At 40.4% G+C, this 27,347-nt stretch overlaps 1 protein-coding gene across 4 annotated transcripts in view; it reads right to left on the minus strand.

Moving 5' to 3' along the window:
• The window catches only part of fam13b (family with sequence similarity 13 member B), a 123,561-nt gene extending 97,207 nt beyond the window's left edge, over nucleotides 1-26,354 (minus strand). For 3 of the 4 annotated variants that reach the window (XM_050041954.1, XM_050041951.1, XM_050041952.1), the window contains exon 1: nucleotides 26,086-26,354. The gene's annotated coding sequence lies outside the window, so the exon portion shown is untranslated. The remainder of the gene's footprint in view (nucleotides 1-26,085) is intronic. The other variant, XM_050041953.1, reaches the window with a different exon arrangement.
• Between the last annotated feature and the right edge of the window lie 993 nt (nucleotides 26,355-27,347).

The following is a 27,347-nucleotide window of genomic DNA, read 5'->3' on the forward strand; positions in this document are numbered from 1 at the left end:
TTTCTACTTCAGATGGTAAACCCTTTCAGTGAATACTTGAGAAGTTTTATGATTGATAGTCGGCTTTGGCAGTATCACAGTATTTTTGTACAGCAGGGTATTTAGAAATGACGACAGAATGATTTTAAATACCATCATAAATACAGACACTGATCCTTCTACTAAACTAAAACAAGCCCCGACTCTGACCACTATAAAGCAATTTGAATTTTGTGTATGAAATATGCAAGTGGTGGGGATAACGTTACAGGCGCTGCCGACGGTAAAAACATTAAAATGTTTAACTATCAATTTAGTTTTATTTTAATATATTTATTATCCAACACTCACGAGCCGACCCACACATTCTTTGTTTTACCAATCGAACCCGGTGTTAAAATTATGACAAAGTACCACCTGCAAATCACCGTTTGTTGCGGGTCACCAAGGTACCTAACCCAACGCAGGACTCTGCTGTGTACCCTGGTAAAATGTCAGAAAGGTATGAGGGTATGACAGGGAGAAACTGCCCAAGCTGAATTGATGTCGCCTCTCTCTGAGTTCTAAAAAATGAAGAGTATTCAACCTCAAAACTTTGTATTTGTTGCTGGCTGAAGAGCTGAACTTCATTTTCAGGTTTCCTCATGACTTAGTCTTATTAAACGGGGGTTTCAGGAATCTTATGTTTGCTCATAAAGATTGCCGAGTCCTCTAAAGGCATTCTTCAGCCTCTATTCTTTCCAAAAACAACTGAACTGGCACTGGCTAGGTCCTAAGCCTCTTTAAAAGCTAGAGAAAATCCCACTATTGGAGCCGAGATTCTTGTTTTGGGTCAGAGCCCTAACTACTGAAACCAAAAAAGGTACCACAGACCAGACTGTGTTGCTTCCAGCTGACTGAATGGATATGAAACCTGTAACTACTGCACACTGTTGACTGTATAATGATCACTACTGACAACAATCTGAGGGCCTAAATAGCACAGTACCATGGCACACACACCTTTTAAGCGAGGGTGGTCCTGTTACTGCCAGGCTCAACAGATGAGGACAATGACACTTGGAGATTAGGGAACTCAGTGTTCCCAAACCAGCTCCTGGTCTGCCATGAAAACTGACCCTAAAAGGCCTCTGTAGTGAGGATTTGGTCAGTAATGGAACAGTCTAGAATGGCTCTGTCTGTGTTTCTTTCTGTCTGTCTGTGTGTCTTAATCCCAGATATCATGCTTGACAACCTCCTGCTCAACAAAGAGGTACATTGTTATAAGGGAAACAGAGAAAGTCGAGGCGGCGCTCTAAGAGAAAGGAGGGAAACCTAAGTGAGAAAGTAAGAGAAAAATAAAAGGCTAAAAGGGAAAAAGGCAAACAGAGAATGTGGGAACAACACAGAGAAAAGGCTTTAAGGATAGATACGACTAAAGAACAAGATAAGCCATGTTAAGACAAACACTGTGTGGATAAAAGTTACCAAACATCATTCATTTCCGGTAAATTATGTAGCAATCATGGTGTGATTAACAGTGGTAAGACTGAACTAAACAAACAGTCGCATGGTAACTTCCAAAGTAAAATCCTCCCTCATAGTATTATAAACCACTATGCGTTGTTTTGGCATCTGGTAAGCCTTCAAAGTCATGGATCTACTGCTCAAAGCTTTTTGTCTCACTGGTACCTGAAGCAATATGCCCACACCAATACAGCCTGTAACTGTCTTCTTAATGCAGATATGTTTTCAGTCTGAACACTCAGTAAGACTTCACTCCTGATGCTGAAAGTGTCTAAAGATGTTCTTTTACAACCAGAGGATAATACATAGTTTTTTTTCTAACTGTCACTGCAATGTTGACTTCAATGAAACACATTGCAAAAGACTACTGTATGATACTGGCTTTTGTGTTCAGTTCAACGCTCAATTTGTTCAACAGACCAAATCTCCATCATGTCGCACTAACAACTACTTCCAAGTGACCCTTCGCTAAGCCCCACCCCTTTGTGATGGCCCAACAAACTGTCAGAGTAAGCATGGAGCCCACACTGTAACTAACTGCACTCCCTGAAGAAATATTTTAATGTTTGTGGAAAACTGAAAGAGTGATTCCAGAGAGAAGCAGACAGAGGGGTCTACAGTCTGTGTTTGAAGGATATATCCAGGATGTCAAACTGACTCAGCAGCAACAACAGGTTAAAAAGACAAAGATACTAAGAAGCTAAAGCCGAACTATAGGCTACAGATCACAGTGTAAAAGTGAACCACCACATCACTGCTGATCGCCACACAAGACAATGAATATAAAGGGATACTTTGCTGATATTGAACCAGCTGTGTGGCATCACAGTGTGTGCAGAAGAACGGTGTTTGACTTTGACCCTGTGCTGCTGCCAGCACCTGGACCTGCACCGCCGGACAGAAGTCACTGTAATAATCATTAAAAAGCAAAAGCAGCATGTGTATACATTCAGTAGGCTATATCTTCAGTGGCTAGCTAGCTAACCCTACACTTTTCAGGGTCTGATTTTGGTTTTGGAACAGGGAAGAAATGTATATCTTTTTCCAACCTCTCCAGGTAATGAGTATTATTAGCCCTTTTAAGATAGGAATTGTGCAAATTTGCAGGAAAGCCCAATCAGTCTTTTTTCAGCATTGGCAGTATAAAAACAAAATCAGGGAGTGCGGCAAAATGCCACCTACCTACTTTTGTTTATACAGAATGCGCCTTTGTCGGGGCAATGGGGGGCGTGAGCAAGTAACAAAATGTGTAGCTTAGCGTGTGACGTAAACAGTGACATGGGAGGGAAGCCGCGGCTGGTCAGTCCTTCGGCGATTCTCTCGTAAGTCGGCCCGTTCCTCACCGTTCCCGTCATCTGACAGTTAATGGCCTCTTCGTTTGCGAGGGAAAGGAGGGCACGCAATTCCTTGTCTCCCTAGTTGCTCATCTTTACAGTGTCTGTCAGGTTTGCGTTTCCCTCTTGCTACTAGCTGCTCGCTAATTCCTGCTATCAGCTGTTTCCTGTTTATCAACCGCCAGTGGATTGCACATGCAGTGTCATCAACAGCTCCTCCCACAAGTCTTCAACAGCCCCTCCCATTGCGGAAGGCCGCCTCGTCTTTTTAAACTAAAAAGGTTCCGCAAATATGTTTACCCTACGAGGCAGAAAATTGGGCACCCTGGATCAACTCGCCAATCCAGATCTGTGTGTCTAAACGCTCGCAGCTTGCCGGCAAAACGGCCCAACATTGGCGGAAAATCTGGCAGTGTAAAAGGGGCTATTAATACACAACGTGCCCCAGGCACAACATTTAGTTCCAAATCCACAAAACCAGCCTGAAAATGAATGTTATTGCGAACTTTTCCTCATATCATGCAGCCTATTTTCTACCCCTGACAAGTGTTAAAGGCACCACAGATGAGTCCACGCAATTCTGGACCGTCTGTAGTGGTCAACTACAACAAAGGTAAAGATTAAGTTAATATTTTACTGTTAGAAAACCATGTCTTTAAATCTTTAAGAGACAAAGATCAACTAAAAACATGTAGGAAAGAAAATACAACATATTGAAACAGAATAATTTGGAAATCCGTACCTTGACTCTTGATTCGTAGTATGTTTTCAACGACAGCTTTACCACAGTGGTGGCAGCAGTAAATTTAAATCAGCCTACTGTATATCAGATTTCAGTTTGTTCCTAAAAGCGGCACCTGCACACACCCACAGATGAAGCAGTCTGCAGGGTGGCTGCAGTTAAAGCAAACGTCCTTTAACAGAAAGGTCACAGGTTCAATACCAGCAATACTGTCTGACCCTGTGAAGTATGCTTTAGGGAGACTTTTAACCTGACTGCTGGCTCGGACATTTTGAGTGAGTGAGTTATATGAGCTGAATATTAAACACACAGCAACATAACAAGCAGAAAATAACAGGGACAACAAGATGACCTGACCAGAAAATCTGGTCCAAAAATATCCACAAACACCCCTCATGTCCTGAATAATGTAATTTTAACTGAAAACCTGATAAGTTTAACATTAATTATTGAAATAACCATTGCAGGAGTAAGCAAAACTGTGCATCAACAAATGGAAGAGTACATTCATATTTCATAAAGGCAATTTTATATGCATCACATATGAGAACAAAAACCCTGTTGTGATTAATCTGTGATCTGCCAAATAGCCCCAGTACCATCAAAACAAAGTGCACGACCAAAAAAAGACGATTAAATATTCACAAGAGGTTATAAATAAATCAGCAAATTTCCTCCAACTTGCATCATGTTGTGAAATCCCCTAAAATAAAAGAGATCAAAGCAGTTTAAACTCTGCATAGTTTATCATCACTGGCCAAACTGTCATGGGCAAACAAAATCAGGGATGTGGGAAGTGACGGAGAGAAAGGTCGGACAGCAGGAATCCTCTTCAGAAGTCAAGATCGATTGGATTTCTGCGTCAAAGCCTACAATTCCCCGGGGGTAGAAAATAGTTGAAAGAATCTATCAAAGTTTATTAAGTTTGTAACGGTTGCACAGAGAAAATACTCTCTGCTCACAAACAAACCGATCTTTAGACTAGTGAGTCCACTGAGTCTGTTTATTTAATCCTAAAACAATCAGAAAAACACCTCCGAGCGGCACACAGGACCTCACTGACCTCTGCTCTCCGGCCTGAATCTCCACCAAACAATCAGGGAGAGAACAAACGCCTGGTTATATCTGTATCTGTCTGCTGCGTTGGGTTATTGGGTCCATTATTCACACATACATCCCGTGACCCTGACACACAACGCATAACTTCCTCCTGCTCTCCGGTGTGACCTGTCACAATCCAAACAAGCACACACCTTAAAAAACAGAGTGTAGAGGTGGAGGTGATAATATCTGCATGAGCACAGAGACAAATCTCTTCCATCAAACACAAAGCATGTGACTAAGATTATTATCTTCTTTGTCACAAATGGAATGAAAACAGCACATCACACTGTGTCCCAAATAACCTGCCAAGACAAACAAGTACCTGATAAACATATGTATTGTAAAGACACGAATATAAAATAACTTCACCTGGAAGTTTCATTTGAAAAACAGGTTGTATTATATTCAAAGCCAAGACTATCACATACACACATAACATCAGATATTTCTTTTAACAGAAAAAGAACTGGCGCCGCGCTGGCTTCTACAGCGAGTGTTGCATCATGGGTTGTTTGCAGCCTTTTGGTTGCTTGGCTCGCAGGTTTTCTTTCAGTCTGTTTGTAGTGTGACTTCAAGTGTTCATCATCCCTAGAAGTGTTTTGTTGTGCTGCCACAAAGGAATTTAAGATAGGGCTACAACTAACAATCATTTTCATGCCGTTCATTTTTTTTCTAATTAATCGATTTGTCAATAAAATGTCAAAGAATAGCGCTCTGATGAAGGGCTGGTGCCCGAAACGTCACATGAAGCGATACGATTAAAATTCCCAAAAGGAGCAGTTTCTGGTGTGCGGACCTGTTTTTGTATTTTTGTATTCGTTGTTCTGTCCAGCACCCACCCAGTATTTATCGTTTTTGGATGTGCGTGCTGTTTTTGAGTCTTGAAAGAATAATGTACGCCATGTGTTATTTCATGGAGCCAAAGATGACGTCTGTAGACAGTATGTTTAATCCGACTAACAGTCCAGAAATCCAAAGCTGTTAAGTTAATTATGTATAACAGAAAAATGCATTAAATTCTCACATTTAAGAAGCACAAAACCAGCAGACTTTTTTTGCTAAAATATGACTAAAATCGATGATTTTATTGTTAAACTGATGCCAATCAAATCCGACTAATTAAAAGCCCTTTTTAAATAGGAATTGTGCAAATTTGCAGGAAAGTCCAATCAGTCTTTTTTCAGCATTGGCAGTATAAAAACAAAATTGGGGAGTGCGGCAAAATGCCGCCTACCTACTTTTGTTTATACAGAATGCGCCTTTTACGGGGCAATGGGGGGCGTGAGCAAGTAACAAAATGTGTAGCTCAGCGTGTGACGTAAACAGTGATGTGGGAGGGAAGCCGTGGCTGGTCAGTCCTTCGGCGATTCTCTCATAAGTTGGCCCGTCCTTCACCGTTCCCGTCAACTGAAGGTTAATGGCCTCTTCATTTGCGCGGACAAGGAGGGCACGCAATTCTTTGTCTCCCCAGTTGCTCATCTTTACTGTGTCTGTCAGGTTTGCGTTTCCCTCTTGCTACCAGCTGCTTGCTAATTCCTGCTATCAGCTGTTTCCTGTTTATCCACCACCAGTGGGTCTGAGTCTGAAAAATGCTAACTGCTGGAGAAAATAAAAAAAATTGACCATCTCCAAGAGCTTGAATGGAGAGTATGTGACTGACAGACAAGATACGCAAATGTGGAACTCACATTCTGCTTGAAAGAATTTCTTGTTTGACTTTTACGAGACAAAATAAGATTCAAGGATCCAAAAACAAGTGTTGGTTAAATATAAAGGTAAATATATATTTCAGTTAAATATAAAACACTTAAATGCCCTTCTCTATGCAGATTGTAATACTGTGTGTGAAATAGTAACAAATAATTTGAAACTTCCTCATTCACTCATAAGTACTCATAATCTGTCACCTCATGGGAACGATGTTAATTTTCAACTCAAATTAAGTCAGTTGGCCATTCAGGATGTTTAAATGCTTAACTGCGAGAAGCTGAGTAACAGGAAGTCTATTAATAACCCTGCTTAATATGAGGCCTGTGTTTTATGTTGATCTGATTGGCTCAAGTGTTGTGAGCAGCGCAGCAACAGTACACACAGCTGTAACAGTCCAACTGTATACAAAACACTCACAGATGGGGGTTCAAAGAAAAAAACGTTCGCAAATGAAAGACCAGTTTAAACCGTACCAATGGATAGGGGAAACTGAACTTCTTTTAAAACACACACACACACACACACACACACACAGCTAACGAGCCTTGAGGTTGACCTGAAACCTGCTGGTGCACATTTTAAGCTGTCAGCCATTAGCAGTGAGCCCTCCTTTTTGTCTTGTGGCAGTGAGAGTAAACACATAATGAATGTCAATAAGAGAAGAAGTTTAAGCTGCTCTTTAAAGATCGTGGCCAATAATAAAAACAATGTTTTAACCTTGATATATTAACAAGTAGCATTAAAGATGAAACACTGGTGAATGGGCTTGAGCTTGTGTAGCGCTTTTCTAGTCTTTCGACCACTCAAAGTGTTTTCACAATACTTGTCACATTCACACACACATTCATACACTGGTGGCTGAGGCTACCATACGAGGTGCTTCCTGCTACTCAGTTTTTAAGCACTCACGCAGATACTCATTCAGTATCTTGAATACTTTCATGCAGACTAGAGGAGCCAGGGATCGAACCACCAATCTTCCGATTAGTTGACGACCTACTCTACCTCCAGAGCCACCTCTGAACACTGAACAGTATGACTGTGGTGTGTGACTTTCATTTAGGTAAGATATGGAACTGCGATCAAACTTTAAATCAACCCAGATTTGCTTGAAAACTAGATATTGATTCACTTTTTTTTTGCTAGCAGGGCGCCACCATACAACATGGGAATGTTTCGTCTCTGTCGTCCTCTGGTATGCCAGTAGGAGTTGTTGATTTAAGCTTGGTAAACTTGGTACTGTCAAACATGTTTTGTCCTCTAAAGACTGTTTTGTTCTCTAATAATATTGTTATGTCCGGTATGTGAGGTATTTTGAGTAGAGTAGTGCACAGAACTAAAGGAAGTCACTTCTCAGTAGTAGCGCCCGACAAGTGGGACACACGTTGCATCGCAGGTGCGGGTCAACCTTACTTGCTGTTTTGACATGCATGGATGCATATCAGGGATTAATCTGCAGTACCCCCAAAACTTTGGGATCCTGACTGGTAACTAATGTCTTTTGTGTTATCTACGAAAACAGTGGTTCCCAACTGGCCCAGCCATGGAGTCCAGATTTCGTCTTAGTCATTAGCTCCAGGTCCACTCAGTTAAATGAATTCAGCATCATATTTGTGTTTGGCCATGTCGTTGATTTTGTTTGCTTTTTCTGTCACGTATCTGTCAATCAATCACTCCATAACAGGAAATGGCACTTCAAAATGATAGCCCTGTGCCAGGAAGTTACCGTACTTCAAAATGAAGTGCGTTTTTTACAAACTTGACAAGTTTGCGAGTCACTTGGGGTCCATTCTGAATAGACTCACAACCCATTTTTGGACTGTGACCCACCCATTGGGAACCACTGTATTAAGAGATGCTTGCTTGTGAGAAAACACTGAACAAAGAAAGCAACCAATGTGCTTAAAATTTCAAAACAAGGTTATTTAACTGGAAACAAAGATCAGCTTTCAGACCAAATGATCTCTGATGTTTTTTAAGGCTTACTGAATTTTCAGATACTAACCCTGTGTAGTCGAGCCGAGGAAAGATAGGAGTAATTTGAATATTGTGAACTCTAATAACCCAACAGCGTGGGTGTGGCGTGAGTCAGATTTCAAGAATCGCTAATGAATTTTAAAGCATGTAGTTATACAATTTAACATGTGCCAAGTTTTAATCTGAGCTAATCTGTGGCTTTGTCTGCCTGTCAATACTCAACATGTCCATCTACGTTTTTACCTATACATCTGTCAGTTTACTTAGACAAAGGTTGTGCGCTCAAACTTCCAAGTCCCTTAAAGTTTTGACTGATGCAACACTTTGGGCAACAAGGTCTTTGTCATGTGAACAAAAAGCAAGATACATATGTGAAGCACACATTCTCTTTGTCCACCTTCTGCTCTGTCAGTTGACTTACAATACACTTCTGCTCTCCATGCAGTCTGTCTATCTGCTTGTCTACCTGTGCTGCTTCCACAATGAAAACCATCTGACAAACCCACTGCTACCTGGGAGTAAACAGCATGAATGATAACAGCAGAGAGAGAAGTATCAGTGAGCCTGGCAGGAACCAGGGGTTAAAACTGTAATAATTCATAACCTAAAATTTATATTCTGCCTGATTAATTAGTCATCTGATCCCTCAAATTATTCATTTCTAACCTTGAACTATTTTTTTTCCCTAAAACACACGGGGAGATTACCAAAAATACCACAACACTGTGCTCAACAGCCTGAACTTTAAGTATATCACTGACACATCCAATGTAGAATGACAACAGACTTGGGGTGCTATCAGACCTAGAGTTGTCTTGCTTTGGTCAGAATCAGGTTTGTGTTCTCACAGCAGCATTTATAATGCCTAGTAACATAACAAAGTCAAACTGAATAATGAAGTGATTTATTAAAGGGCAGCTCCATTATTTTTGGGGGTTTTCTTTGAGGTTTTTACATCATTCTGTAGCTTTCCAGTGGTGTTCCTGATTTATTTGAATCTGAAAAGTCTACTTTTGGTCCAAGTGTTTATGTTTTAGTCTCAAGATGCTATTTTCCCAAGCCTTTCTTCAGACATTTTCCCATCTGTAGTACTGCTTTGGATGCCTTGTTAATTCGGTTCAAAAGTCACACAATAACACAAACAAACTACACAACAGAGTCAGCAGTAAAGCTGCTTCTCCAGTGTGCTGTGAGGTAAAATTACATTTCTGTCGATGGAGTCTGGTGACTTTGAGGAGAGCATAAATAATGACCTCGGTTCCCCGTCGGAACAGTCTGTCTGACAGCAAGGTGAAATGGTGAAAGGGAACACTTAAACTGATGTTCTTTTTTTTGGTGGTCCTTTTTTAGGAGGCCACAATACATTTTGCTGCCGCTCTCGTCCGCAGCCACCAGACTACCTTGACAGGACCGGTAATTTTACTTCACAGAACACAAGGTGCTGCTGTCACCACTGCTGCTGGTCTGTTAGTTAGTTTGTGCTATTGTGTGACTTTCAGAAATGAACTAACGTGACGTCCCACCCTTTAAAGAAACCACCGAAATACAGTTACACAATCAGGTACTCTAGCTACTCATTATTTTAGGGAATTATTTCAATATATTTAGGAACGATTAGTATTCATTTTGGTAACTACAAGGAATCAGTAGTTACTAGTCCGTAGTTATTAGTACAAGGAATCAAGCTACTAATTAGTGCTCAATAAATTATTAATTTAAGCGCAGAAATTATTCAGAGTTCTACTTTTGACACCCTTTGGGCTTTGTAGGATACAGTTGGTCAGCATTTGCTTACAGTTTTGAAATCATGGTCCTGTTTCTTACAGTTGCTTGTCATGCCAGGCTGGGTGCCGTGGATGCAGATGGATGAAAGGAAAAATGAGGAGGAGAGGCAGCGTTACGGAGAATAAAAGAGCATCGGAAAGAGAATGGCAGGGGAAGATGAGAGGAGAGAAAGCAGCAAGGAGAAAGGAAGTGACAGGATAAAAAAAAAAAAAGAGTAAGTGAGGTAAAGAGAGAGGAGAAAACATAGAGGCAGTAAAGCTGGTGTTTGCCCTTGAATCAGTAGCAGCAGTTGCTGCCCTAGCCTAGTTTAGCTGCTCCTCCCAGGCAAGCCCTGTCAGTGATAAATTAATAAGCACATGTCTTCGGGGGACGTGGGCTTTTTCAGGGCTTGTTATCTCTTCCTCGGACCAAACTAGCAGAATCTTCCCGTTATTTATTTTGAAGATGTTGGATCGTCAAACAGAAATAATGAACCTGAAGACTTATATTTATATTATACTGCTAATGGAAAACGGACTGCACCTACATAGCACTTATTTCAAATATTATCTAACTGGATTTTCTTTAAAGCCTGAGGATCTGATCAATATGCTCGCCTGAGGGGACTAACAGAGATAACGCATGTTTCATGTACAATCCAGCCGACCATGTTTGACTTGCAGCTGAAATAATTGGTCAATTTGCAGAAAAATAATTGGCAATCACATTAATAATGATACCGATGAGTCAGTAACTCTTTAAGGCATGTTTCATGCCATGAATGTCAAACATTCTCAGCTGCCTGGTTCTCAAAGTTGAAGATTTGCTGCTTTTCTATGTTAGTAAATTAAATATGTTTGGCTTCTGGACAGACAGTCAGATAAAAAAGCAATCTAAAGACTTTAATTTATTCGTTTTAAAACTGTTGAAGCCCAGTTTCGCTGTACATGACTCTCTATTTTTGAACCTATACTGTGCTAATGTAAGACACCTACGCTCTAATCAGCACCATCACACTTCCTACATATACTGTACAGTTTCACCCCAGTGCGACCGCAGCCCTCTGCAGCGAGCACTTAATTGCCACTGTGCACTTCCACCGCCAGGGTTAAGTGTCTTGCTTAATAGCATTTGCTAAAGGAGGGGGAGGTTTCTCTCAACTGGTGATCTTCTAGTCTCAAGCCTGCTTCACTACATGCCAGGTTATCATCGTTTAATGTCGCCCCCCGCTACGTTTTCTAGAAGGACCGACATGTCATACAAGTGCTCTAAAAGGGAAACAGTAAAATAAGATCCATTCTTCGCTGGCCTGAGGGCCGTGTGTGACACTGCGAAAAGCCCGGAACGCCTACAGTGGAAACAAGTGCAGCTCTGTGTTGTGTGGGACTGTGGGACTGTGGGACTGTGGGAGTGCAGCATTTTGTTTGGGACATTTGCATCAAGTTTGTTTGGTTACCATCTGTGTGAAGAGTCATACAGGTTATTTGTTTCATGTGTTTTTCTACTTATGTTTAACCTACAAAACAAACACTTTTCTGTGAGAACCAAAGAGAAGAAGAAAGGCTTTAGATCACATCTACTCCTCACACAAACCCCTTTTGAAATGTCAGTTTTCACAATTTGCCAAAGAGCTCTATTTTTAATAGTGTTTGGTCTTTATGTAATCTATCAAAAAATGAATCTAAACAGACTGAATATGAGCATTAAATACTATAAATAAGGCCTTTATTGAATTAAGTTTCATTTCACTTTTGTGTTGTGACGCAACTCTGTTATCAACATTTTTAGCACTCAGGCTGGGATCACACTGAATACATTATCTGTGCATAAATTAAGGATAGGTGATATCAATAAAAATCCTCTGTATCACTGACATGCTTTAACTCATATCTTATTTTAGATTATGATGATTACATACAGTTTCTGGAATGTCAAGGAGAAATGGTTTATGGATTAAATTACCAGACAAGAATGTCTGTTTTGGTCATTTCAGCTGGTTAAATACAAATAAAACCAAAGTACTTTATGTCCAATATGACCAAAAATAATCACTCTCATTATGTGTGTTTCCATCCACCTCTTTTTATGAGCATTTTCATTTTGCCCATAAAAAAAATGTGAAAAAAATCTTTGAAAAATCACCAAAAGTTTTTACGCTTGAGGGTGGAACGTTGGTGTATCAATAAAAGGTAAATGCAACTCAGTGCAATGAAAAGAGATTTAGAGATTAAACTATGACGTACAGTCATTGCATAGGTCACTGCAAGGTCTCTTCATCGTCTCTGGGTGACTTTTAACACGCTAATATGTACACAGAACTGTTACTGGAACTCTCCACAGAGCTGTAATATTAGCTGTTCAAAACTCTATTTTCACTGTCCAGCTCTCCATTATTATACATCCACTATTTCCTTCATCTGAGGTATGACTGGCACTCTTTTTACTTCTTTGCTCCCTCCTCTGCAGCAGCATCTGACTGGAAAGTTAGCGCCACATACAGCCTATCTCAATCAACCAACTCCTAGTGTTTGCATAACAGCAGGGGATAGAAAAGCAGATTACTTTGCATTCAAATAAAATTTGCGCCACATTTAGACAGAAACCCAACTACTGATTTGCCACTTTGCCCATAACATTGTTCTAATACACTGTAAGATGTTAAAAGGAACAGCTACCAGAATGTTAACAGTATCGCAAAATCACTGACAAGTTCATATAAACCCGTATAATCATATACCTTGGTATTTTAAAAAAGACACTAGTGCATTATTCTAGTGCTGTACCCGACTCCGAATTATGTCAGATTTGGCCGTTTAATACGATATAGTTATAAAGTTTAACCACAGCTCAGCAGGACTTTCAGAGTGACAGTGGCATTCATGTAATTTAGTGAAGAAGCTAATGGCGCTATTAAGTTTTGAATGTTCTCCCAGTGTCAGCGTTGGTTTTCTCCAGGTACTCCAGCTTCCTCCCACAGTCCAAAGACATGCAGGTTAATTGGTGACTCTAAATTATCCATAGGTGTAAATGTGAGTGTGAATGTTTGTCTGTCTCTATGTGTCAGCCGTGTGATAGTCTGGCGACCTGTCAAGGATGTACCCTGCCTCTCACCCAATGTCAGCTGGGATAGGTTCCAGACCCCCCACGGCCCCTAATAGGATCAGTGGTTACAGAAAATGAATGAAACTAGATATCAAACAAAAGCCAGAGACTGTCGTATTAAGTATCTGTGAGCTGGGGCACCCAGTGGCTCAGTAGGTAGGGTGGCGCCCAATATACAAAGGCAGTGTCCTTGCCGCAGCGGCCGAGGGTCCCCCCCAAAAAACTGTCCTGTCATTAAAGGCACAAAAGCCCCAAAAAATAATCTTAAAAGAAGTATTTGTGAGCTGAAAATTCACCATTTACAAGCAGAAGAGACCAATGTCTGTTTGTACCAAAGAGTAGTATGAAAGTCAAGAGCACTCACTCGACAGCAAAATCTCCAGGCCAAGTCTCCAGAGATACACTGCACAGCAAAAAAAAACAATCCCACTGCTCGACTTGAAGCAATGTCATTCGACTGAGGGGTCTCTGACTTACACAAAACTCAAATTCTGCCTCAACTTTTAGCATTTCGTACTGCTTCTGTGATGTTTCTTTCAGGAAAACATCTTGCAAATGAATAAAAGCTACACTTGGTGATCACATGGTCAGTTTAATTTGTTCATTTACATGGAGGGATGTAACACTGAGGTCATCTGAGGATCTGGGGTCTGCGATAATTTAAGGTTTGACTGTGACAATCAATCTTTCTTTATTTCTCCTTCGCCATAAAACGTGCGCTGAGCATTTCACTGATTCACAGCTTTAGCAGAGCTTACCAGAGTCACTGCGCCCAGCCTCATCTGAGATGATGACATTGAGTTTTATTGATTTAGTATTGATCTAAATCACCTCTCTCTCTTGCTCTGTCTCACACTGATGGAAATTTCCAGACCGCTGCTCACTACAACACCAGCCAGCATGCTTCTGCCTCTGCCGCATTAAAAAAAAAGATCCCTCTCCATCTGTTGTCTTTATATTCTCTACATGCCTGACAGCTCTGTGAAAGCAGTGACGGCGCAATGAGGAAGTGAGACTACAGCGAATCAATGAGGAAATCCCGAGCCTGTTGTTAGATATCGTTGAATAAACTGTCTTTGCTCTATTGTGCCGGTGACTGAATGAGACTCAATTAACAGAACAAATAGCTTACACAGGACAGTAAAAGTCTTGTCATTTCCATCTGTGCCTGTGTGTAAACAATAGATCAAAACACCAGCTGTGAGAGTACGCTGAGAGAGGAGCACACAGAGGAGCAAACAGTGACCAAGCAGACTGATGGTGCACTTTGAAGGATTGTTTCACACAGCATACAGAAAGTAACAGGTCGTTAAAGTTTTGTGGGCTGCCTTTGTTTACTTTGGCTTATTTTGTTAATATTTTTTAGTATGTAACTTGTGCTTTTCACGACTCTGACTGTAACCTTTTGAGCCATACATGATTGTTTTTTAGGCCAATGAGTCGAGGCGGTGCCGGGTTCATTGAAAACAAGGGCAGACTAATGAGCAAAAGATCAATAAGCTGATTTGCTGCTCAGTCGTTGCTCTGAGGCCAAAAGTCAAATGCTTCATTTTTCACCTTAAACTGTGGAAGCTCTAGAAAGTATCTGAGTCAACGTCATGTGAGGGACACACAGCAGAGTTGTTCTTCTGTTCATGCTGCCCTAGTTAGATTTCATCACTGTTTTACTACTGCAACACTACAGGAAGAAAAAACCTGCCAAATACATGTGTTAAAGCCACGTTTTTTTTAAATGACAGAAAATGTACGACTTGCCACTTTTTCATCTGGTGCTGCCACTTGTGGTGAACAACAGGCCTCATCTGTCTGCTTATCCTTCAAGCTTGGGCAGTTTTGTGGTATAATGGTAAACCACCAGGATGTTTAGAAATCCCAACAGTCAATGAAATGGTATTTCTATTAAACTGATACAGAGATGCTGTATTAAGGCGATGCTGTATCGTAGTGCACAGCACGTGCAACCAGAGGTGAGTCTCTATTGATGGAGCAGGGAGCTGAGCTGAGAAAGATGGCGACTGTAAACTGCCGGCCAACAACGGTGGACACACACAACATGGAAAAACAGGGCAAGAGGCAACATATTTTTGCATCTAATTCAGTGTATTAAGGGTTGACTTCGACCAAACCAGAGTTGGTGATTGTTAAAACAATGGAAAGAAGATATTTTAATAGTGAGTTTTGTTTTGCTTCTGTTGAGTTTAAATGAAGTGTGTTATATGTTAAGTTAACAAGGCAATTATCAAGCCAGTGAAAGAGAAAAGCTTAAATTCAGAAGGTGTACGGTTTTATTTTTCTGTTTAATAAGGAAAATAAATGTAAGAATATTTCTTATCTTGACATTTTTTACATTACTTAGACTAAAAAAAGCTAAGCGAGTATGTAAAATGACGGCATTTGTTGTGGCTGGTTCCAAAATTTAAACATATTGCCCAACTCTAGACAGTGTTATGTAGGCTACAATGACTCCTTTCACCAGTAGCTCTCCTTTTTACATTTTTGTTTGTTTGTTTTCCCACAAATACCGTCATATACAGTAAACCTTGCTGAAATGTCAGGAAGTTATAAAGGTATGAAAAATTAGACGCCGTCCAAGTCTATTATCTTTTCTATATAACTGAACCCACAAATGCTGCGGGTTCGAAACTAAATACTAAGGCTCGAAAATAATCAAATATTATCATCTGCAGACTGTTTGAGAGGAATCATATTATGATAATATATAGATATCAGAAAAATAGCCTTCAACCATGTCATCCAATTCTACATGACTGTACTGGGCCGTACTCGTCCAGTTCAGCCACAGAGCTCATTATTTGGATTCCTGAGTTTTTGCTAAAAAAGCTTTAAATCTTAAATCAATTATCGCTCTGTTTTCAGACAAAAATATTTAAAGCATGCTGGAGATAAAACTGTGATACGTAAGCTGCAACATGTACTCAGGATCATTTTCCCCAAATGTTTCTATATGAAGTGCCCAAGTATCCTATCATAATTCAGTTCCACCCAAAAGCCAGAGACGTCCAATTGAGCATAGCTCCAACAAAGGCACTACTTTACTGTAATACCTCTCAGCAATGACTCTGTCTAACCAGGGCCATCCCTGTGTAAGGATTTTCTAACCTCTAACCTTGCACTGACTCCAGAAATAAAAGCGTGGGCTGGGGGTGTCTCCCGTACATTAACTTGACGTGTGTTTGTGGTTCTATTACCCCTCTTTACTTTCATCACAGTTAGTTTAAAGGTTAGGTTATTTAAAGCTAACATCCTGTTGCTCCCACATTGTTTTGTGTACAGTGCTGCAGCTAAACAAGAAAGTGCAGTGATTCGACTGACACAATGCGAGTCATCGAAGGGTCTTCTCAGCTGATGACTGGTATCATCGACTTTCACGGGGCAGCACTGGGTCTAACGTGACCTAAATGGCTCCAGCGCAGTGTAGGCTGGTTTTGATTGCTGGGTCTGCTGCCAGAAAACAGACTTTATGACTTTACTCTTCAACCCAGGCCAAGCAGCACTATACTGCTAAGACCAGGCCAGGGAAGCTCAACTCTGAGGTCAAGGTTGAATTAATCTATCAGCTTGTGTATTTGAAGAACATCAGTCTACCTCACAGAGTCAGCATGGATCGCTCAGGAACTAGACAGTGATATCTGTCTGGCTCATTGACCTGAATTTGGCTTCTGGGTATTTTGGAGGCTCAAAATCTAGGATGTAGTGTTTCAATAGAGAGGAATCAATGAGAGGTTTTGTTTTTGATTGAACCAAAAAATCTTTACACCAATCTGTGACCCATCTCTCAGTGGAAGTATTGCTGAGTCATTAAACAATGAACAAGATATTAGTCAACAGCAATTTGGTAATATTCATTTTAAACAATTTGTCATGTAAATAAAAAATAATTGATAGTTACATCCCTCAATAATTGACAACAGCCTGTGCACCATATGTCACATATCCCACAAATGAAAGAACGAGGTAACAAGAAAAACTCAGGGCCCTCAAACAATGAAGGTTATTTACAAGATTTTTTCCAGGAAAATGTTGATCTTATGAACAAACACATCGGCCTTGCAGCTTTCATAAATCATTCAAAATGTTCAACGCTGTATTCTCTTCTGCCATGTTTCATAAATTGGTCTTTTATCATCTCCAAATCCATTATAGCACGACATGCCATGGTATCTCATCATTTAATCCTTTGGTAGATAGAGTGTGCAGATTAAATATCCAGTATGTGCGAATACCTTTCTTCAAACTAACATCCATATAAAGTTTTAAAATTTGAACGGGGCTCAGCGGGACATTCAGTGTGACAGCACATTCATGTAATGTAGTAGTCTGAGTGGGTGGAAGTTCTCTGCAAAGATCAGCCTCGCATTGGGCGGAACGAGCCACCCGCTGAAAGTCCCGCCCTACCACCTCCGGTTGCAGTTTTCAACACGTCCTTTACTAACTTTTGCGGTGTTTGATCTTGCGGGGATGTAGCCATTTTTCTGCCATGGTTCGCGTCCTGTAGGCGATATTTTTGTGGGCGTGTTACACCAAAATCTGTTTCCCCCCGGCAATATTTTTGCAAGCGCACCGTTGCTGTGGCACCGCCAAGAACGACTGTGATTGGTTGAAAGAAATACAAGCAGCCGGGGCGTTTTTTTCTCCAATCTTAAAGTGAGAGTCGGCCCAGCCAGACCTTTCTTTTCTTGAGAAAGGTCTGGTGAGCGAGACTAGTAATGTAGTAACCCAGCTAGTGGTGCTAACGACCTATCAATAATGTGCAACTATACGTTTTGGCAACACTGACTAGCAAAATAAAAATAAACTGACTGCTTGAGTTGAAGTAATCTCAGTCAATTGAGGAGTCTCAAACTGATGATTCAAATATCTGACTTTCAAGGGGCAGCCCTACTCTCAATGTCAATTTTTTTCCTATTGAATAGTATGTGGTATTGAATATCGATATTTTTTAAGGTGCTGTATTTCAGTATCCTGCCCACACTACACTGTAAGCAGGTAATCTGTTTTTCCTCTAGGTCTATTGCTCAAAACACAAAAATAATCAACTAAATAATGATAATAAACTGATATAGACAATAAATTACAACAATCAAAGATGCATTTTTGGACTGCCTGCCTATACTATGGACTTTTACACTGAGTAAGCTGGCCAGTCGTTGCGTTTTATCCTCATGTGACTATAACCCATAACCCATATTTAACCAGGTAAGTCCCGTTAAGACCAACAATCTCTTTTATGAGGGAGACCTGGCCAAGACAGCAGCACACAAAAAGCCACAGCCAAACAATCACACAATAAAAAACACAGAAAATATACCATAACGTAAAAATATTAGAAAACCTACATACAATGACGAGACCCAACCGACTCATTCATCCTTGTACTTATGAGAGCTTTAAAGTTAGATAGAGAGACCAGTTCAGGTAGTTTCAAATCTTTTTCGAGCAGAGCACATACAAGCTTTCTTTCCCAGCTCAGTCTGTGCAAAATAAATGGTTGACTGGTCAAAAAACAATCTAAAGGTATCACTTTTAGCTCTGGTGCCTTGTGATTGGGCATTTAATGTTGAATGATGTCATTTAATATCTAAAGACCAACATGCAGAGAGATATTAAGAAGGCCTACTTGGGAATTTCCAATCACACCTTTGTTTTAAAATATCTTAAAACGGAAAACAACAGACTTAATCTGACACAACAGTCCACCAACCCGTGTGGAAAATTGTAGCAAAGGTTACAGATACAGACTATGACGGTTCGTCATCCTGTATTTCCAGTCATGTGACTCTCATCACTGTGCAGTCTCTCTCGAGGCCTGACACACTCAGCAGAGGCTGTACAGTTCGAGCACTGCCCTTAAACCCAGTGAGAACATGTTCTCACCCCCAGATTAATTCAGCCCAAACAGCCGCTCAGCACAGGGTTTCTCCATCTGCCTCAAGCTGAACCTTCTGCCTCTCAAGTCTTTGTTTGGTACGGCTCAAAAAAATATCAAATTATACAGCAATTTACAGGTAATAAAGATTATGCGCTTCTGTCTGATAGCTACAGCAAAATTAAGAGCTCGTCTCCCAAAATCCCCCCGTCATTACCGACTGGTGACATCCTTCTGGCAAAGAGGAGATGATGTTAATTGAAAAGCAATTTATGGATTCAATAAACAGATGGTGATGTCTGTTTTGGGTAATCCAAGGAATTAAATACCTGACAAATGGAGGAATTTGCTTAAACTGATGCCAAATCCTGTAAATCCAATATTGCCCAAAAGCAGTCCTGCTCACTGATTTACAACATCACCTTTAAAGAACTTACACAACCACAGATAACGAAGGAATAGCTTTCTCTGCAGAAACCACTCAGCAACATCTTTACCAGCTAACAGAGCTTTAAAAATCTCTCCATATATATCATATTTTCTTACACTGAGCTGGGTCAAAACATGGAAAAATAATCGTTCTTTACGGGCATTTTTGGTTCCATGAAGAACCATCACTGACTAAAGAAGCATTTTATGTAGTGGATGGTTCTTCAGGTTTGTCAAATGTGTTTTAGGGATATTAATGGGTTCTTAATTCTTGTTTGAAGAATTCTTGTGTGACACATTTGCAAAATAACCACACTTTTTCATGATCTGGGGGTGGATAGTTAGCTGCTAACTGCTACATATACAATATATTGTAACTGCAAATGAGCCTGTATAGTCAGAAATTCATAACGGTTTACTGGTATGACAAATATTGCAGTTAATGATAAAATAATGACAATACATATGAATAATAAAAAATGATAATTGTACACATTATCATACAAATAGTAAATGGACTGTACTTGTGTAGCACCTTTCTAGTCTTCCAAACACTCAAAGCACTTTTAAACTATGTCACATTCACCCATTCACACACATTCACACACTGATGGCCAAGGCTACCATACAAGGTGCCACCTGCTACTCAGTAACCATTCACACACTCACCAATGGAACAGCCATCAGGAGCTATTTGGGGTTCAGTATCTTGCGCAAGGATACTTCAACTTGCAGACTGGATAAACCAGGGATCAAACCTGCTCTACCTCTGAGCCACAGCCGCCCCACAGCTGTCTGATTATGTAATCTCAATTACATAAAGTCTGATTCTACCTAACCTCTAAAGTGAGATAGGTTGATATAAATACACAGACCTAATATAGCCTGTAACTTAATTCTGTGCTGAAACCGACACTATAAACATCTAGAATGCTCTGTAAACATGAATTGGCAGACTACAGTCAACCTCAGGACAAAACTGTTGATTCTACTGAGCAAAGAATTTAATAAAAACTAAAAATTCTTTTCATTTTTTTCTTAATTAACCCATAAATGATAAAAGTCCAGGTTGACACTATGCAAGGTCAAAGACGTGATTAATGACAAAAAAATATGTAGAAGTTAAAGTGAATCACATCAACGCACACAATTATTTATTTTATACATTACTGTGGCACCAAATATTACATCTAACATGTTTTAGTCTATATTTAAATAAGCATGGCTCTGGATGATGGATTACAGTATTTTTCAGTACAGTATAGTCCAGGATCTGAGAGTTAAATGCTCTCGTGGTCTTGATACTCGTGGGGAAAGATAACAGTACATGAATAAAAGATTTTTCTCCTGTAGAAGCCTTTGTTATTTCAGCTGCCTAATGGAGTTTCTCCATTTACACAGTCTTTGGGCCAGGTCAGTGCCACACTGCGGGAAACCGCCGTCGGCCCATTTTGGCTTAATGTACACCACGAGATAATGCTCAAAGGTTTCCCGTTAGATTAGCTATCTCTTTTGCTTTGTAGTCTGCGTCTCTGTATTTCTAATTACACTGCTTTGATTAGTCCTTCAAACTACTGTCAGCTTTTTATTTTTTTTCCTTTGTATCTTATTCCGCAAAAGAGCAGCAGTTAAAAGCTTATTCATAAAAGATTATTATATTTCAACCAATAAATGTGAGGTTATGAAACATATTTTCATACAGGTGTGAACACATGCAGACGGATTAAATCTGGTGAATTTCTGGCAGTGTGAGTCCAGCTTTAGAGAGATTTGGACCGCATTTGGTTTGGCTTGGCCCCCGTCCACAGGGTCTAAAACAACCACTCACTGACCTGGCAACAACAATCCCACACTGCAGGCAGCTGTGTGGTTATGACACTGCTGCGACTGCTGTGTGTGCGTGTGTTTTCCTTCCATATAAAAACTATGGGTCATCTTACGTACACATTCTTATCTCACATGACAGGGGGCCGCAGAGTTTTGACACTGTTGGCATGTGCATACGTGAGAGCCTTCACATGAAGGACTGCAGGTTCAGCCGAGGTACACCTAAAGAGAATGTACATGATCATGACGATGCATCGGGTGTTTTACTAACACTGCATTTTATTAGTCTTGTCCCTGAGTTAACTCAGCATTTAAATGAATGGCTTTAATAAAAGTCTTTAGCTCCATAACAGGGGTGTTAAACATATGGCCCGAGGGCCAGATCCAGCCCGCCAAAGGGTCCAATCCGGCCCACTAGATGACTTAGCACACCTAATATTGAAGCAGTTGTGAAGGCTAAGAGGTGCAGCTTTCAGAAGTTAAATGAGTATCCTACTTCATGTAAATTGCTCCACCCTGACCAGAATACAGTTCTTTTAAATAACAATAAATTATTACTGAGGTCATATTTAAAGACATTAAACATTGTGTAAAATAAAGTCAACCAGCAGTTCCAGTACAAAAGAATCAGCGTCAGACTTCCATTTTAAAACACTTGTGGTGGAACCCGACAGCTATGGTATGGCCAAAACTTTAGATATGTGAATGGTTAGTAAGGTGCGAATAACTTAACCTGCTTCCTCAACAGCTTCCACTTTAGTTTGGTGTGGTGATGCCACCATTACCGCAAAGGAGTGGAAATGTATGGAAAGATGTAATGACAGCAAGTCGTAGATTGAGAGTGGAAAAACTGAGATATATTGTTGAAACTGCATTCTTTTCTTAAGATATCTCAGGATGATCATCATCTGTTATTAAATAGATTTATGTTTTTAAAATGTACTTCTTTACACTAAAAGAAAATGAAAAATGTGAAGGTTGTTATTATTTCTAGGTTATTCTACAATGGTTTTCCTGGTCCAGCCAACTTGAGACTGAATAACGCCCATGAACTAAAATGAGTTTGACACCTCTGCTCTATAACAATGTTCTCAAACTAGGTTTTGGGACACATGCTGTGTTCAGTAGGCTCTAATTTTAATTGGTCTGGGAAGAGAAGTCAGTCAAAAGGTAGTAATATAAAGAGCTGACAATAGGTACACCTAGCTAAAGCTTAAACAACTGATGATGCAACCAGGAAATTCTCCGCAGACCAGACTGTCCCATTTCAGAGACTGTTCAGTTTGGTTGATGCAGTCTTCAAAGGACATGGCCAACGTCGCCCGCAAAGGCCGCGTCCTTCAAAAGGCTGCAGCCCCTGAATTGAGACACAGCTAATAATTAAACTAACTGTTCGTTGAGGCCCTGCACCATCTTAATGCAGTTTAATGCCCCAGCCCGGGGCATTATTATACTTTATAGACTTTATGTTTGTGATGCTGCTGAATTATACACAACTACCATGAGGTAGTGTTTATAGCCAACTTAATCTCATCGATATATAGAGTGCACAAAATATTAAAAATACATCTCCGAATAACACGAGACAATTCAACAGCACACAAACTACAACAATCATAAAATTGAATTAGCACCTCTCTAAAAACGTCCCAACAAAAACTGAACATAATAACTTTCATGAAGGTGGGATTCATCGCAGAACTGTTGTATCACACCGGATGAGTTTAACTGAGTGTACTACACCATCAATCCAAAGTGTACTGCAGCCGCTGACTCAACAAGACTTTTACTAACATTTCTCCAACATCAGCATCACTGCAGAGTCGACCTTTACTCCCCTCTGTCTGTGGACAAACCTGCTGCTGCCGTGGCTTACACAATAACCTAGTTGTTTTGCTAACCGGTTCAACTTTACTGAGCTATAGGACGGGCTTTGCATAAGTCCCTGAGATAAGACCACAGATCATGTGTATTTTGCAAAGTCGCTGCAGGTTAAACTCAACCCGTTTGAGTTGTTGCTGTTGTGGAGAAGTCGGGAAACTCAAAGTACACAAACACAGAACAAAAGAGGCCAGTCATCACAATGAGTGTGTTTACCTTTGAATCTTAAGTATATTTTCTGGTAACTGCAGTATGACTGCTTTCGAAAGTTAGTGAGTAAATAAGGAGTTTACATATGGCAAATTAGTAAACTGTTGAAGCTAAACACCACACAGGTGCATTATTTAACAAACATGCAGAGCAGAAGCATCGGAGGCTGCTGTAGCATTAAAATCCTGCCAGGACACTTATTAAGAGTACATAAAAACTTCCTTAACGACAGGCTTCAACACAGTTTTCTCAGTATCAATAAATGCACTTCAATCTACAATCAATATCTTATTTTTTTCTAACCCTTCATACTACTTTTAATTGCTGCTGTTTGACTGCTGTAACAATTATTTTAATTACTGATTATTGTCCAGATTTAAATACTAATCATTTAGTCTACCAAAAATTACTAAATAAAGTAAAATTAAAGTAAAATTAACTTCCCGAAGCTCAAGTTGACTTCTTTTCAGAGCTTGATTTGTGCAACTAACAGCCAAAAAGTACCAATTTACACTCACACAAAACAGCAAAACTTCACAAATTTATATCTGGAGCTTGGGACTACTATGTTAACATTTAATTGACGACCAAAAGAGTTGCAGATTCATTTAAGCCACTTGACTAATTGATTAATGCTTCAGTTCAACAATGGTCCAGCATTACTTGCAAGATGCCTTTCCAAGAACTGGTTATAGTGTAGGGCTGCCACGATTAGTCGACTAATCGATGACTAATCGACTATTAAAATAATCGGTGACTATTTTAGTAGTCGACTAATCGGTTTGAGTCATTTTTCATAGAAAAGTACTATAAAAGTACCCCAAAATACTCTTACTGCAGCTTCTTACATTCAGATATTAGCAGCTTTACACACTCTCCCATGACAGTGAACTAAAGCTAAAAAGTGAACTTCCTGAAGCTCAAGCTGACATCTTTTTAAAGCTTGTTTTGTCTAATTAACAGCCAAAAAATATGAATTTGCTATCACATAATAAACAGCAAAGCCTCACAAATTAATAGCTGGAACGTGGGACTGCTATGATAGCTTTTATTTGACAACCACAAGAGTTGCAGATTAATTTTAGCCACTTGCCTAATCAATTATTGCTTCAATTTTATGTTTATGTTTATTTCATTTAGAAAGGGGCCGTGCACATTGATTAACATGATTACTATAGTTACATAAACGTGCCAGATTTAGCCACACAGGCTGATTTTCATCTGCAGTCCCTGGCAGGTTGATGGTAAATGTGTATATAGGAAAAACACATTCAAATAACATACAAAAGCACAGAAGCGCAGATAAAAGTGGATTGATGGCGTGTCCATAGAAGGGCACTTGAGCACAGAGTAAGCATGTAACCATAGAGAAAAGCACATAGCCACAAACACACAGAAGCACAAAGTAAAGCACATAAGCAAGACAGTGACATCACCATAAAACCAAAGCACATTATGGAAAACGTAATATACAAAAACACTTAAGACCAAACATGCAGTGAGAAAACAAGGACATAACCACTAATTCAGATCATGTCAACATGTTTGATTGTCCAGTATCCACTGTTTTACCACTACTACAACAATGTTACAGCATTAACTTGCAGCACTGCTTTCCAGGAATTGGTTATAGTGATTTATTTTAACCCATACCACCTCAGTGTGTACTGTGGGTGTGGATACAACTAAATGAGAGCATGCACAGTGATGTGCCAGAGTGCAGCCTGTACGCCACAGTGCACTTTTGCAATACATACTCATGCCTATAGTGCACCATAAGGAGAGCCCAATCCGTCCTAATTCAGGGCAATGGCCGGATTATGCAATGTGCAGAGGATTTCACAGAGCCCAGAAATGAAAGTCAAATCCTTCAAACGACGACACAGGAAAATCTATTCACCGGGAAACAGCCCAGACAAATGAGATTGATGGCAAACACAGTGTGCCAGAAGATACCAGAACATTCCTGCACACGGTTTAAATATAACCGGGCTGCTGGAGAGCATCTGTGTAAATGATGAAGCTTTTCCTGACACAGTGTGGGCAGAAAACGAAAGTGAAGAAAAACTTGAGGCAGCAACAACAGGACCTATGTGTCTGTGTACAATAACCGTCAAAACCAGGTGACACTCTGCTGCCCGTTGCATCTAACATTCCTAATGCAGGAGCCAAAAGACAAATATAACTAAGATATTTAATGTCTATAAAACTGGGAACAAGAGGATTTATTCAGGTCTGTTAGTAGCATCCATAAAACCTTCAAATATTTAATTATTTACACCAGCTTTTCTTTTTCTGTCTCCGAGTTAGCTCGCTGTGCCTGCGGAGGAGCCACAGATGTGATGGAACTGCCTCCGCTGCTAGCCGTTAGCCGTTAGCTCCCAATCAACACAAATGGAGCCACAAACGGTTTAACACGCACCGTTCACCCCGAGGACAGCCTCCAAACACTGACACACCCGCGGCGGATAAATTCACAAACTACCCGTGTGACTTAATTCATTAAAACAGACAACAGAGAGCGACAGACACTGTTAGCTTTAGCTAGCTAGCACTTAGCTTCCGAGATGCTGAGTGAACCAGAAGAAGCGCTGTTAGCAAAGCGAGCTAATCAGTCGCTCCGGGTACCTTACCAGGTCAAAACAAACAGGAACGCGCAGCAAGATGCATTAATTTCTGGTTTGGTTTCTGGAGCCGACGTCTGGGGAGACGGCAACTTCGATGGGATCAGAGCAGACGGTGTAGAAATATCGTCGGGAACATTGCAAAGACACTCGAAAATAATGTGGTTCCTGTTTCTTCTTTTTTTTGTAGCTCGGACTGGCTCGGATGCCCGTTCGCAGGTCGTTGCTTAGCGAGTCTCTCTCACACACACCCTCAAGGGACGAACCTGCCAAATACTAACCCCGCCTCCCTCACTCTGAACACAGCGGGAGACAGCTGCCAAATACTGACCCCGCCTTGCTCGCAGCAGACATGCAGGGACGGAGAACTTAACACATGCAAACACAGATGATTGTTTCCTCCGTGTAACTGTGATTAACTGTGTTTGTAGCTATTCATGACAGCTCATGCAACCAAGTACTGTACTTAAATTGGCACTTCACCTATTTTTATACTACTATATTTTACTCCTGTGGTCCTAGAAAGTCCAAGAGTATTTAAGTTAAGAAGAACTCTAATCCAAATTCAAAAACTAGAGTGCTAAAACTCAAATATGTGATGTCATAGTGTTCAGTGTAGCTCAAAAGTAATAATACACTGAGTTGCCAGTAGGTACATTTAGCTAAAGCTTTACAGATAGTCAATATGAACTAAACTAAGTACAAAAAGTAAGGAAATTTGTGTTTGGTAGATTATTTCTGTGTTGTAACAATGCTTCTTGGCAATAAATCTTATACCGTTGGAAAGCCTGTTTATTTCCCATTTATTTTATTTTTTTAAGATTTTTTTTTTTTCAGGGCTTTTTGCCTTTAATGGGCAGGGTGAAATGGGGAGAGAGAGAGAGATTGGGGGGATGACATGCAGAGAGGGTCGCAAGCCGGAGTCGAGCCTGCAACCGCTGCGGCGGCGATGAATCGCCTTGGTATATGGGGCGCCATGGGGCGCCGGCACTATCCACTACGCTACCGACGCCCCATTTATTTACCTTTTAAATGGTGCCACATTTGTAAGGAACATGCATTTGTGGGATGAGCAGCAGAGCTGAGTATGTGGGTTGCGCCCATGAAAAATTTGCCAAATCTTCTCTGGTAATGCCAAACACCTTTTTTTGGTGTTGCTATTGACTCTTGTTTTGAGCTTCTGGTACCCCCATGTGCTGACAATCAGGTGCCGTCACCGATAGGGCAACTTCAAGCTGGTGTTCCGCAAAACCAAGTTGCGGCATTATTTG

Source organism: Epinephelus moara, chromosome 4, assembly GCF_006386435.1.
Source record: "Epinephelus moara isolate mb chromosome 4, YSFRI_EMoa_1.0, whole genome shotgun sequence".
NCBI lineage: Eukaryota > Metazoa > Chordata > Actinopteri > Perciformes > Serranidae > Epinephelus > Epinephelus moara.